Source organism: Giraffa tippelskirchi, chromosome 3 (assembly GCF_054371585.1).
Source record: "Giraffa tippelskirchi isolate mGirTip1 chromosome 3, T2T-mGirTip1v1.2.pri, whole genome shotgun sequence".
NCBI classification, from domain to species: Eukaryota; Metazoa; Chordata; class Mammalia; order Artiodactyla; family Giraffidae; genus Giraffa; species Giraffa tippelskirchi.
The window spans coordinates 10,541,918-10,555,852 of NC_137277.1; positions in this window are offsets into that span (position 1 = coordinate 10,541,918).

A 13,935-nucleotide genomic window follows, 5' to 3' on the forward strand; every position below is an offset into this window, starting at 1 on the left:
GAGGCCTGGTTTTTCCTGCTGCACACCAGCGATTTCCCCCTAAACTCAGACCCTCCAACCCCACAGAGGAGTGCCCGTTCCTGCCACTTCAGGGTTCCTAAGTCCACCTTCTAGAGAAGAGAAGGGTTAAGATAGAGTGTTTGCCTCTGTCACCCCAACCCCAGGAAGCCAAGGCTTCTTTGTCAATCCCCCGGGATGGAGTAGAAGATATAAAGGAGGAGGTCCCCATGCAGAGTGGAACTGGGGCTTCTGGCTGGATGCAAGGAGTGCCCCCAACATCTGCTCATGTCATAACCCAGTGCTCGGCCTGGCCCCTTCCCCCTGGGTCCCACACCAGCTGGGAGGAGAGGGAGGTGTGCCTTTAAGACCAAAGACAGGCAGTGAGGGAGAGGTGCTTCTTGAAGAGCAGGCTTCAGGTTGCCAAGGTGAATCCATCAATAGAGTATTGAACAGGCTTATCCAGTGGACAGAATTGTTTCTGTCGAAACAGCCAGCCTCTGGCCCTCCTCGTACAGCCCGGAGCACTGCAGACAGGATCCCAGCTGGACAGGAGTCTCCTGGGACAGAAGGCCCACCAGCACGTCCCTCTCCTGGGGACATATTAGTCAGGAAACCTGGGTTTCTTTTCTCCCACATGGGTGACCTGGAATGACACAAAGCAAGTCAATGCACTAGACCTGCTGTCCTTCATCAGGCATGTCCAGTGGGTTGCTTGTCCAGTTTTCAAAACAAAAATTTGGGGCCCCTCATTTAAAAATTATGAACAGGGGCTTCCCTGGTGGTCCAGTGGCTAAGACTCAGTGCTTCCAATGCAGGGGGCCTGGGTTCAATCCCTGGTCAGGGAACTAGATCCCACATGCCACAACTAAAGATCTGCATGCTACAAATGAAAAAAGATCTCACATGCCACAACAAAGATCAAAGATCCCACATGCCTCAACTAAGACCTGGCAACTCAGAGCCCACATGCTGCAATTAAAACCTGGCACAGCCAAATTTAAAAAAATTTAACTAAATTTATAATGACATAGATTATACTACAAAGGTAATACATGCTTAAAACTCATTTCCTCCTAATGATTTCACTCCATTTGATGCTTACCATGTCCTTGGGGGTGATTCACTTCTATTGTATCTGATGGTGGAAATGTTGGACAACGGTGGCTCTTGTGCCTCTTGCCCCAGTTCCCTGTTCAGTGACTTCCTGCCAGCAGCTTGAAATCAGCTGTGGTGGGAGTATTTACACCACAGAAATTGGCAAACACTGCAAATCACATCTTGCGTTACTGTTTCGCTGGTTGTCTAGACAGAAAGCTTAATTAATGTGAGAACAAATGTGAATTTGTGGTTTTAAAACAGAAGAATAACAACTATTTAATAGTAAAGTTACTTAAATGGAAATGTAAAGAAAACAGCTTATAACCTATGTTTCAGAATCTTGTCTGTAACACACTTCATGGCATTCTCATAAGCTTTGCTGTCTAGTCCTTGTAGTTGGAGGTTTCTCTTGATCCACATTTTTTTTTTGATTACAGACTTTATAATTTAATAAATACTAGAATTTATCAAAAAAAAAAAAAGAAAGTGATGGAAAAAAATGTTAATGATACAGATTAAATTTAAAAGCATGTCCTGTCTGTAGCCATTACATTGTGAATGCCACAAAAAATTGAAGGAATAGTCTTTTGATATTAAAAAACTCTTATCTGATTCAGTGAAGAAGCCACTCACATCATTATGAACCAGTGGGGTTTGACTTCTTTGTTGTTTCGCTTTCACTTTACTGGTTGGCTTCAGTATCAACTAACATTCTTGTCAGAACTACACTCATTCATCAGTGGCAAGCATACGCTGGCCACTGATCCAAGAGTTTGGAAAAAAAAAAAAAAACAATGAAAGCATTCTGTGAGTCAATTGGTTATAGAGTTTACAGTAAAGAATATTTGTAAATTCTATGATACACATCCTTTATATGAATAAAATCATATGTATTCCACCCTGACCCCCACCCGTCCTAAACATTTATCAGCAACTCACACAGGGGCCAGCCCAGAGGAGGCATTTAGATTAATGTAAGTAAGTGAAATATGTTTAGTGAAATGGGGTCGAGGAGGCTGATTCAACTGTTTGTAGCCCTAAAGAAGGCCAGGATATTGGAGGAGAGCCCCAGGCCTGGGACAGGTGACGGTAAGAACTGGAATCCTAGGACACTATGGCAGGACCCGGAGGGGGTGAGGGACACGGGGACACCTGGCATAGTGATAGGATCTTTTTTTTTTTCTTAGAATGTACTCTTTAATGTGTTATTTATTTATTTAGCCGTGTTAGGTCTTAGTTTTGGCATGTGGGATGGCGTCACTAGGGCTCTTGCGTTGAGGTGCACCGGCTCTCTAGTTGTGGCACTTGGGCTCCAGAGCTCACAGGCTCAGTAATTGTGGAGCGCTCAGGCTTAGTTGCTCCACAGCATGTGGGATCTTAGTTTGCCGACCAAGGATCGAACCAGTGTCCCCTGCATTGCAAGGCAGATTCTTAATCACTGGACCACTGGCAAGTCCCATATTGATAGGATCTTAATGAAGGAAGGCCTGCGGATGATGAACCAAGTCCTTTCAGTACAGCATCCTTGTAGCTTCTCCTCTCCGAACAAGAGGCTCCCTCTTGTAGGTGACTCAGGATCAGACCTCCCTAACTCATTGTCCTAAAGGTAGATGGGCCCAGGCCCCCAGACAAAGGCCCCGTTATCCTCAGGATTGCCCCATGCTGCTCTCTCTGTCCTCCAAGCCTGTTAGGGGACCTTGTGTCCTAGGACTGATTGTGTCCACATTGCTGGCTTCCGTATCTGCTAAACCCAAGGAGGGGCTGGTTGAACTCCAACCCTGGCCCTCCTCTTGCTGGCGGGAAAGAATTATCCTTTTATTTTGTTTTGTTCTGTAAGTATTTGCATAAAGTATGCTTCAGATTGCGGGGGGTGGGTGGTCAGAGAAGGCCTCACTGAGCAAGTCACAGGTGAATTAAGACCTATATGTTGAGGAGACAACTAGGTAAAGATGGGGTGGGGGTGGGTGCGTGTTGCTCCAGAGAGATGTGGCAGCATGTGCAAAGGCCCTGAGACAAGCTCAGACCAGGAGTGTTTGAGGACCAGAAGGAAGGCAGGACACAGAGACAGTGTAAGCTGGGGGATTGGGCTTCGAGAGTAGATGAGAGAAGATGAAGGCTGTTTGCCCTAGTGGCTGTGATGAGGAGTTTGGACTTGATTCTAATTGGATAGAAGTCCTTTGGAGGTTTTAAGCAGGGAAGTGAGGGGTACCAGATCAGGCCTAGACACAGAGCAAGTTCCCAAGCCTTGAGAAGGGGTCACGTGCTTAGCTTTCCTGGATGACCTGTTCTCTACCAGGTCATCTTTTAAGAAGCATCACATAAGTACCATCTCTCCCCTTGTTAGCAGCATGGATTTGAAGATTTAAACACTAAAAATAGAGGGTAGGGCTAAAGGCACAGACTCCAGGAATCAGGCTGCATAGGTCTGCATAGAGGTGGGGCATTTATTTCCCCTTGCGACCTTGAGCAACTGATTCATCATCCTGCGCCTGTTTCCTCATCCTGAAAAGGAGGCTAATGATAAAACAGTTGGTCGTATTGGAGGTTAACTGGATCAATAGGCAAAGCTTTGCACAGCGCCTGCCAGGCGGAAGGCACAACACATATTAGCTATTATTGTTATTTTTATTGTTTTCATGATTGCTATCAAGACAGAGAGGCACCCAGGCAACCAAGCCCAGATCAGAACCCCAGCTCAGGACAAGGACACCTGTGGTCGTGGAAGCTGGTTATGCTGGCTGGTGGGTAGGTGAGCTTGAAGCTACACACTTCACTACAGGTGAGGTGTGGAAGCAGGTGTTATGAGCTCCAGAAGCCTCACATTCAGGGCCCTGGAACTCCTGGGTCCTCAAGACATAGGGCTCCTTCATTCCTGCTGGCTTCAATGGATGACCCTGGATTACAGGGAGCAGGCCTTCATTCTCAGTTCGAATTGAATGCTTTATTGGCCCTAGGGTCTGTGTGGCCCTAGGAAGTCCTCTGTGCAGGGAAATGAGCTGTCTTGGCCCAGGGGGCAAGGGTGGAGCTGAGCTGGGTCTCAGTCAGAGGTGTGGAGGGGGACCGGCGTTCTCTGAGAATTGGCGTCAGGATCCCGCCATCTGTGTTGTCAATTTTGGGTCTTTTGGTCACTGTGTGTGAAGAGGGTCTTTGAACACCAAGCCCAGTGCCTGCTTTGGACACTTGGGGGTGGCGTGGGTGGCTCACCTGGGAGGGGCTGGGCTAATGCATACCTGGCCCGGCCCTGGTTGGAAGAGCAAAGGAGGGGGCTAGGAGGCCATGAAAAGGGGACTAGGGTGCCACCCAGCTCCAGGGGAGCCACTTGCTGGCTTGTGTGTGGGACCAGGGACCCACTAGATTACATGCCTGCGATGGCAGCACATCAGGACTGTCAGGCAGCTCATTTGAGAGGTGATGCCCTGTCCCTCACTTACAGACAAGGAAGGTTCTAATTGGTTAGGCAGCGGCAGCAGGGCTGGGACCCCCTGCCCACGGTGGCCCCACCCTAACCATCTCTACACTTCCAGCCAGAAGCTATGCTCCATGGGCCGTTTTCGTTCCCTAGTCATGACCAGGCCCTGGGTCTTCACACCTGGTGACCAGCCTCAGGAGGGTCTGGGGTTTGTGGTGAGGACTGGAGTGAATTAAACGGATGCAGGTTCCCATTATCAGGGAGTTTATCATTGAGAAGGTGGAGCCGGGAGAGGTAGTAGGGGCTGAGGACTAGACAGAGGTGGCTCCGGTGACTTGGACCCACCAAGGTCTGGGCCAGGGTCCTGGTAAACATACTCTTTTTTTTTTTAATTAATTTTTTAAATTTTAATTGGAGGCTAATTACTTTACAATATTGTAGTGCTTTTTGCCATACACTGATGAACACACTCTTACCTTATCCATATAGAATGGTCATATTATCCTCAGCTCTATGGGGAAACCGAGGCAAAGAGAAGGTAATGATATGCAAGACAGGTAGTGTGCTTTGCATATGGGATGAATGTGAACTTGGAGGGGGGGCAAAGGGCAGACTGTAATGGGTTGAGTAGTAGCCCCCCACTGGCACCAGATATGTCCACCTGACAACTCAGAACATGGTCTTCTTTGGAATAAGAGTCTTTGTATAATTAAGGCAAGGATCCTGAGGTGAGATCATTCTGGATTAGAGTGAAATACAAGGACGAGTGCCCTTAAAAGAGACTGAAGAGGAGAAGATACACAAAGATGTTCTCCTTACAGCTGGGGAGGACGCCACGTGATGATGGAGCCACAAGCCAAGGTACACCTGGGGCCTCCAGAAGCTGGAGGAGGTAAGGGGTGGTCCTCTACTAGACCTTAGGAGAGGAGGGGCACGGCCCTGCCCACCTCTTGATTTTTGACTTCTGGGATCTAGAGCTGTGAGAAAATAAATGGCTCCTTCAAGCCCTCCAGTTTGGGGTGGAGCCAGGATTTGAGTCTGGTGTGTCTGCCACAAAGCCTCATTTCTCCAATACTCTGCTGCCTAGGGGGGATCCTGGCGTGAGAGTCCCGTGTCCTTTTCTTGTTGGTAGAAAGAGAAGGCGCACTAGTCTCTCTGTGCTCCTGCTATGGGCTGAGCGCTGAGGTATGTCTTCTCACACAGTTGACATGCCCAGCCTGTCAGCCCCATTATAATCCATGTTATACATGCGAGAGCCCTGCTATAATCCATTTTATACACGAGAGGCTCCCCTTTTCAGGGCCAGACTCATAGAAGAAGGACTCTGATCCCAAGAGCTGTCCTTTGCTTCCACCAAATGTCCCTATAAGGACAAGATATGATGAGTGTCACTAAGTAGACAGCATGATGCTGTTACAACCCCATAGTTTCCCTCTAAACACATGTGCCCAGAGAAAGGTCTGGAAAGGTATACCTCTTGGGGTTGTTACCAGTCTTCCCCTTCCCACAGCTGCAGCCCTGGGTCCCAACCCCATCTCCTCTTGGATTTATGGCAAGCACTGTGGCTCTGGCCTCTCTGTTTCTTGTCTTCCCTCCCAATGTGCCTCAAATTCTCAAATTCCCATTTCTTTCTTCCTTTTTTTAAAAAAACTGTATTTATCGGACCGCACTGGGTCTTAGTCACGGCATGTAGGATCTAGTTTCTTGACCAGGGATTGAACCTGGGCCCCTTCATTGGGAGCATGAAGTCTTAGCCACTAGACCACCAGGTAAGTCCCTCAGATTATCTTTCATTACTCATTCTCATCTGAATCACCCCATTCCTCTCACTGGAGCACCAGAGGTTTTCCCTGGCACCCACCCGCAGCCTAACCCTTCCTCCTCTCCCCCATCTGTCACCCTGCTCTCTTTGGGGATCCCTGTCACAGATGGGCAATCTTCTTTCACGTCCTTTCAGGCCCTGGCCTGTTCAGGCTTGCCCTCTCTGGAGCAAGCAGAGAGGGGACAAAGATTTATCAAGCACTCCTGTACTCCCTTCATCCCAGGATTGGCATGAGACCCTTCACTTGCATGCTGGTTCCTCCTGAGAACCCTGATGGGTAACCTTATTCCCATTTAACAGATGAGAAAACTGAGGCTCAGATGCTGACTAAACAGCTTCACGCAGCTGCTACATGCCAGAGTTGGGATTGCAAACACTTACCCAAGGTCTGTGCTTCTGATGGGTGCCTATAGCACACCAGGCAGTCAGGCACAGTACTGTCTGCTCTGCAAACCGCCCCTCCCCCCCATGAGGGGGCCACGCAGACTCTGTGCTCCCTTTGTCGACCCTCACATCTGTAGCTCTGTGTTGACACTTCAACACATGGTGTGGAATGGTGACGTAACGCTTTCGTGTCTGTGCACAAGCAGGTCTTATCTCCCCACTCGACTATAAATTTGGAGCTCGTGGGACAAGTCTGCATTTCCTCAGCATCTCCCGTGTCCCTAGCAGGCACTCAGGCAAGCATGTGGCGATTCATTTTGAAGGAATGCACGCCATGTGAAGTAAACAGTGCCGTTGACCTCTAGGACTGAATTTCAGGCCCAAATGCCTTTACAGGGTTTGTCGTGGTACTGGGTGCTGAGGATCTTACGAAACCCCTCGTTTTTCGCAGGACTGGAGGAGCCCATGCTCAGCGTTACTCAGCAGGTGGCCCGGCAGGAAACTGAAGGCTGGCTGCTCTGTGAGCGTCAGGTGGGCCACTGGACTTTTCTGTTTATCGTGAGGGTCCGGGGCAGTTCGGTTCAAAAGAAATGTCATGGGAGACATGTCTGTAATTTTACATTTTCTGGTAGCTACGTGAAAAAAGTAAAAGGAGACAGGTAAAATTTATTTAGTGTATTAGTGCAGCATATCCAAAATACTTCAACCTGTGGCCAATAAAAAGTTATTAATGAAGTATTTGACCTTATGTCTGTTGTTGTTAGTCTGGGAAATCGGGTGTGGATTTTGCACTTTGGGTGCCTCTCCTCTGGCACTTGGTGAATTTCATGTTCTCAGAGGCCACATGTGGCTTGTGGCTCCATATTACACAGCAGGCTCGGGGTTGGATGTGATAACTCCCAAATCCCAGTTGAGCAAACCCCTCTGGCATCTGACCTGTGAGAGCTTTATGATTTGTCCCTGGTTTATGTCCCTCATGGCCCTGCAGGCCTGAGGCAGGCCAGTGGCTGGACCCAGTGTCTGGGGTCGTGTGGTCATTTGTGTGCTCAGTGTGGTCAGGCTTGGTATCAGGCTTGGCGAGGGGGCTTCCTCTGGGCCAAAGCAAGTGCCCATCAAGAATGCTGCTTCCAGTCCACCTCCCCCTGGAGGCCCACCCAGGTTGATTTAAAAAGTGAGATCAGAGCCAGGGTGGGTGGTGGCCTTCACAGACACCTGTGGGACGGGACATTCACATCAGTAATGTGTCCCTTGCACACCCGGCTAACTTCAAAGGTGCCTTCCTGGGACACAGCAGTTTTCCAACAGCCTAGGAGATTGGCTGGCTGGCAGGGGTCAGCTGGAGCTGGAGTTTCTTTGGAGAAGGGTGTCTTCTTCCTGGGTGCTTGGTCTGGGCTTCTGTTATAGGCAGGAAGCCACTGATATTGGCAGGACAGGGTGCACTTCCGAGGTGTCTGTGGGATGCTGCCTGGAGCAGACCCAGGAGGGGCCGTGAGCATCTGCTTATCATTTAAGTGGATGCTGTTTGCTGGCAGCTGAAGGTAATTATGGGGCTTCGTCCTTGAGGACGGTTCTGCGCATGTGTCTCCTGCGGGGCTGGTGGCCGTCAGCTGCTCAGTGAGCTGTGAATCTCTGGGACTCTGAGCAGGGCCTCCATTCCCTGCATCCAGACGCCTTGGATAAAAATGCCTTATCTGTTGGAGATGGAGACATTTCCTCCTCTCAGGGATGGTGACATCCGTAGGGAGTCCTGATGGGTGCTGACCTCCAGCCTCCAGTCACAGACTCTGCCCTCAGGATGTCTGTCCCTGGCAGCTTCTGTCTGTCCTCGTCCCTCTGGCCTCTTTCCGCAGTTCTCTATCCTCTCTCCTCCTCTCTCTGCCTCCACTCAGGAGCTCCGCTCTCCTCTGATTCTTTCCCAGTCTCTCATTTCCTGGCACTTTTCTGGTTGTGCCTATGTGCCTCGTTTGGATCCTCCTGGTTTATTGCTAGGGCAGTTCCAGTGCTGAGTTTAATAGCCCACCCCACCCATTTCATTTCTATCCAGAACCTCAGAATGGGAACTTGCTGGGAAAAAGGATCTTTGCAAATGCAATATTCTTGAAACGAGATTGTTCGAGTGGGTCCTAACCTCCTATGACTGGATTCCTTATAAGAGGGAAATTTGGACACAGATACAGAGATACTGGGTCAAAAGCCACATAAAGATGGAGAAAGACTTTGGGGTGATACATTTAGAAGTCAAGAATACCAAAGCTTGCTGGAGGCCACCAGAAATTAAAAGGGGCAGGAATCTTCAGAGAGAGCCCTGCCCTGCTGACACCTTGATTTCAGACTTCTGGCCCCCAGAGCTGTGAGAGGAGCAGTCCTTGTTGTTCAGGCCCTCCAGTGAGTGGCCCTTTGTTACAGCAGTCCTAGGACACTCACCCTGGCCTCTTTGATGGGCTGGACCCCAGAACAATAGGAAGATCCCTCCGGCCGACCCTACTCTGGGTTTGCTGAGGCTCCAGTCCTCAGCAGGCTGTCCCTCACATTCAGCTCTGTCTGCAGAAGCCTCAAGCTTCACACACAGTTTCGGGGATAATGGTTTCAGAATTCCAAAGGATTTCTTTGAGCTCACCAGACGCTGACCACAGCCAAGCCGCAATCCCACACTTGACAAGTGATGCAATCAATGCCTTGACAGTGTTTCAGGAGATTAATTGGGAGCAGAGGGTGGGGTGGACAAGAATAGGCAGACAAGAGCGATTATTGCAACAGTACAGACTAAAGCCATCCCTGCTGAACTGGGTGACAGTGTGGGTAGAGGTAACAGGCCTCGGGAACAATATCGGCAGAATGGGGCAATACTGGCGGAGCAGAGAGGTCACTGAGAGAGCACGTGGTCTTGTGCAGGTGGGAGGTGAAGTGACCAGGCAGTCAGCAGTAGCCAGTGAGGAAGGCTGTGTGGCAGAATGGTTAGGAACTATGTGGGCTAGAGTCTTGTCTCTGCTCTGACCACAGGTGGGATTCCCCGACCCCAAGCTCCTTCTCTGTGAAACGGATGGGAGGGGGCCCACTTCCCAGGAATGTGGGAGAGTCAGAAATGGGAGGATGATCAGCCCTTAGGGACTGTGCTTTTGTCAGAATTCCTGAACAGGCTGAAGCTCTAGACTGGGTCACTCTCCAAAAAGCAAGGCAAGAAGATGGGACTTCCCTCGTGGTTAAGAATCCACCTTGCCACGTAGGGGACGCTAGCTAGTTCGATCTCTGGTCAGGCAACTAAGATCAGATATGCCTTGGGGCAACTAAGATCCCACTTGTCGGGGAGCAACTAAGCCCGCTGGCTGCAGTACTGAGCCCAGGTGCTCTGGAGAGGTCCGTGCTCCACAGTGGAAGATCCCAAGTACCGCAACTGAGACCCAACACTGCTAAATAAATAAATACATAAATTAAAAAAAAAAAAAGCATGGAAAGAGAAGCTGATGGCTGCTCTTTGGGGGGATGCTGGAGAATGGGCAGTCTCCATTGAGATGGATGTAGGTCGAGCAGGATGGGACAGACTGCACGCGTGAGCGAGCACACATACACATGTACACATGCTGCAAGCCTCACCACTGACCAAGTCAAGGCAGTGTCCATTAAGAGAACGTGAAAGAAGGGCTGAGGCTGGAGCGGCCAGTAGGGGCCAAACAAAGGTGTGTATGTGTCATGGTAAGAGAGAGGGTGGGAATGGGAGTGGAGGAGGCATTGACGATCAGGGGAAAGGGGTGCTGGGAGCACGGGTGGGGGTCCACCTGGGAGAGGACAAGGGTGGCCAGTGGAGAGACTGGTGGGAAGGGGAGAGGGTGAGGCCTGACGTTCTGGAGCTCCTGGAGGGGAGGGTGTTGGGGAGGGGAGGGTGTTGGGGAGGGGTGGGTGGGGTGGGGAGAAAAACTGGAGATAAGATCATCTGTGGGGTGGTTTGGGGGAGATAGGGCTGCAGTCAGGGTCACCAGGAGATTAGGGGGAGACTTCCTGCTCAGCAGGGGAGCTGAGCTGATCTGGAATCTATATGTAGGTCACTACCCCCTGTAAAGACCTGCAACCTCCAGACCAAGTAGACGAGGCATGTCGGAACAATGGTCTGGTCAGGCGGGAGTGCAAGGGGCCAGGAGCCTGGGTGTCACTGTGATGGGCTGGAAGGGACTCTGCTCCCTCCCTCCTCTCCTCTCCTTGCCTGTTTGGGACTCAGGCGGCCAGCAGAGAAATCAGGCTGAGCTCTGAGGGGAGTGCGAGTAGCATTGTCTATGCGTGTGTTCACACAAAGAGGTACCTACCTGGAGGGATGGTCACCCTTTGTCATCACCTCTGGGCGGTGCCATCGAGTGATTTTGATTTTTATTTTTCTCTTTTGAGCTTTTTAAAAGTGGCTTCTTTTTTTGCCTCACCCCACAGCTTGTGGGATCCTAGTTTCCCAAACAGGGATCAAACTGGGCCCTTGGCAGTGAAAGTGCAGAGTTCGAACCGCTGGAGTGCCAGGGAATTCCCTCTCTTGCACTTTTGAATTTAGTTTACAACCACCATGCACTGTTGTTTCCCACCCACCCCCCCAAATAAGCAATAAAACAATTTAAGACCTCCCCTTCAGGTCCCAGCATCTGGATTGAGCTGGGAGGTGGACCTTCCTGCCCCTGCTGATTATTACACATTCTGTTCCCTTTGAGGGACTCTGGAGCCTTGCGGGTCCTTGTGGGCAAGTGAACTCGGAGGAGGGGGCAGTCAACATCACCCTGAAAGCAACACTCTCCACCCAGAGCTTCCTAGATGAAAATGCCCCCTCCGTGAGAAATAGGTGTCCCGGGCAGGAACGCTGCGCTGCCTGCACACCTGCCCACCCAATTTCCCGCTCCGAACACCCTCTAGCCTTCCTAGCTCTGTTATCTCTTTCCTTCTCAATCCTTTGAGGACTTTGCCCTTTGCCTGTTCTCTCTTGTCTGCATCAGCAGCTCCTCCCAGCAGAAGGATTTTTTAAAGAAAATATTTATTTATTCATTTGGCTGTGCCAGGTCTTAGTTGCCACACGCAGGATCTTTAGTTGCCCCATGCAAGCTCTTAGTTACAGCATGTGGGATCTAGTTCCCTGACCAGGGATCAAACCCAGGTCCTCTGCTTTGGGAGTACAGGGACTTAGCCAGTGGACCACCAGGAAAGACCTAGTAGGAGAATTTCTGTTCACCAGCTAATCCACTCTGGGAGTCCCCTCCTGTCATCCCATGACTCTCTCTGGCCAACTGCCTTGTTCCTCTGCTTCCTCCATCTTCCAGTTCAAGTTGTCTAGGGTGCAGTCTGGGGTCTGGGATCTGACAAAGACACCTCAGGTGATCCTCACCTGCAGTCAGGGTGCAGACCTACCAAGCTCACAGCCTCCTAGACATTTCACTCATCCTCATTGCCTGAATCAATGACATGCCAATAAGTGTTTAATAATCAGTTCTGGGTGATGAGGACAAAACCCCCGGTTTATACCATTTGCCAATTTTCCCACATGGCCAATTTCAAGCTCCCAACATGAAGTTTACCAGCCAGCAAGTTCTTGAAAATTTAACCTCTGGGGTGAAATCTCCTGGTGGCCTGTCTTTACTCTGAGCTGACTTGCAGTGCCCTCTGGATCCTGGTTCAGTGATGGGTGGGAACCAGACAAGATCACATAGAAAATGGATTATAGAAGCAGGCATTCTGAGCCCTAGGCCCAGGTGTTCTGAGCAGTAGCTCAGGGCCACCACCCCTACCTCCTGAAGGACATTTCCTAGACTGGCAGGTGGTTGATTCTCTCAGTCTGGTTCTCGCCCATGCATCCTTCTCTGAACCTTCTGTGCAGGCTGACACTTAGCAGCCATTCTGCTGCCTTCTGCTGTCTCAGAGAGGAGGGCAAAACCCAGCTATCCCAAGACTTCTTTGCCACCCACTTTGGCCAGTTAGATGCCTTCTTGGGAATTTGGGAGCAGGAAGCAATAGAAAGGCCACGCTTCAGTTTTTTTTCTTGGCATGTTTGGTGGTGGGCATGTGAGGCAGCATTCTGTGGGCTGGTTCCCAGCCCTGGGGGTGTTGAGAGGCAGGTTGAGGCCTAGTTTTTAGTCAGTGTGGGTCCAGTGGGTGCTCTGATTGCTCCAGGCATTCTGAAGCCGGTGGTTCCAGAGCTGTCCTCTTGGTCTCCTACCTTATTGATGGGGAGGGAGGGCTAGCTTTCTTGATGGGCCAGTTTGGTGGTGTCTTAGGGCCCATTTTGGAAGCCAAGGTATAGCCTGCTTCTCCAGTCCTTCCAAGGATTTTTATAAACACCTAGTTTCATTTTCTGCCAGATGTAGCCAGAGTGGCTTCTGCTGTCTTCATCTGAACCCTGACTGACACACCTTCTCACCTTGGTCACCTCAAATTCCACATCCTGTGACCTTCATTGAGGTCTGGGACCCCTAGCTCCATGGGGTATGTCCATGTGCTTTCATCGTAGTGGAATTTGGTGATACATCTAAAAAGTGTAGACTCTGAGATAGGACCTAGAAAAAAATCTTTTCAATATATACACTTATGAGGCAAATGCTTCTGGAAAAACACAATAACCCAACACCATTGAGAGCTCAGAATTGTCGACTGTTACCTCTGCTGTGTGACTATGGAAGCCGAGAAGGATTCATGAAGATGTGCCCCCAAGTCTCCCCACTTTGTTTTTTTTTTATGAGAGCAATTATGCTTCCACTCTGAGCCTGCCTGCCCGAATTGTTCACACAGTCTCAACCACGGCGTTCACAGAGGGTTGGAAGGAAAACACAGAAGTGAGAATGGCTGTTGGGGGCAGGCATGCAGACGGCAGTGAGTAATGACAGTTGACAGTGATCTAGGAAACTGAAAACTATAAAAACAAAGGAGAGTGCAAGGCTCAAAAAGCATCAGCAGGAGTGGGGAGGAGGGGCTGGGGCTGTGAGCACAGGGCGAGCCACCCCCTGCTCCATCAGCTCCTGCTCTGTGGACCCCGAGGTCATCAGCACCAGGGCCCAGTCCTGGTGCCCACCACAAAGACCTGTCAAGAGCAGGATAAAGAGTGTTGGCGCCTTTGGCTGGGGAAACACCATGCATTTTATAAGGCTGTTTAGGATGTGTGTGTGCGTGGGGCGGGGGGGTGTATGGGGAAAGGATGGTGTGTGAATATTTTTCTGTCTTTTATTCACTTGGCCATTAACAATGCACTCAGTTGTGTCCAGCTCTTTGT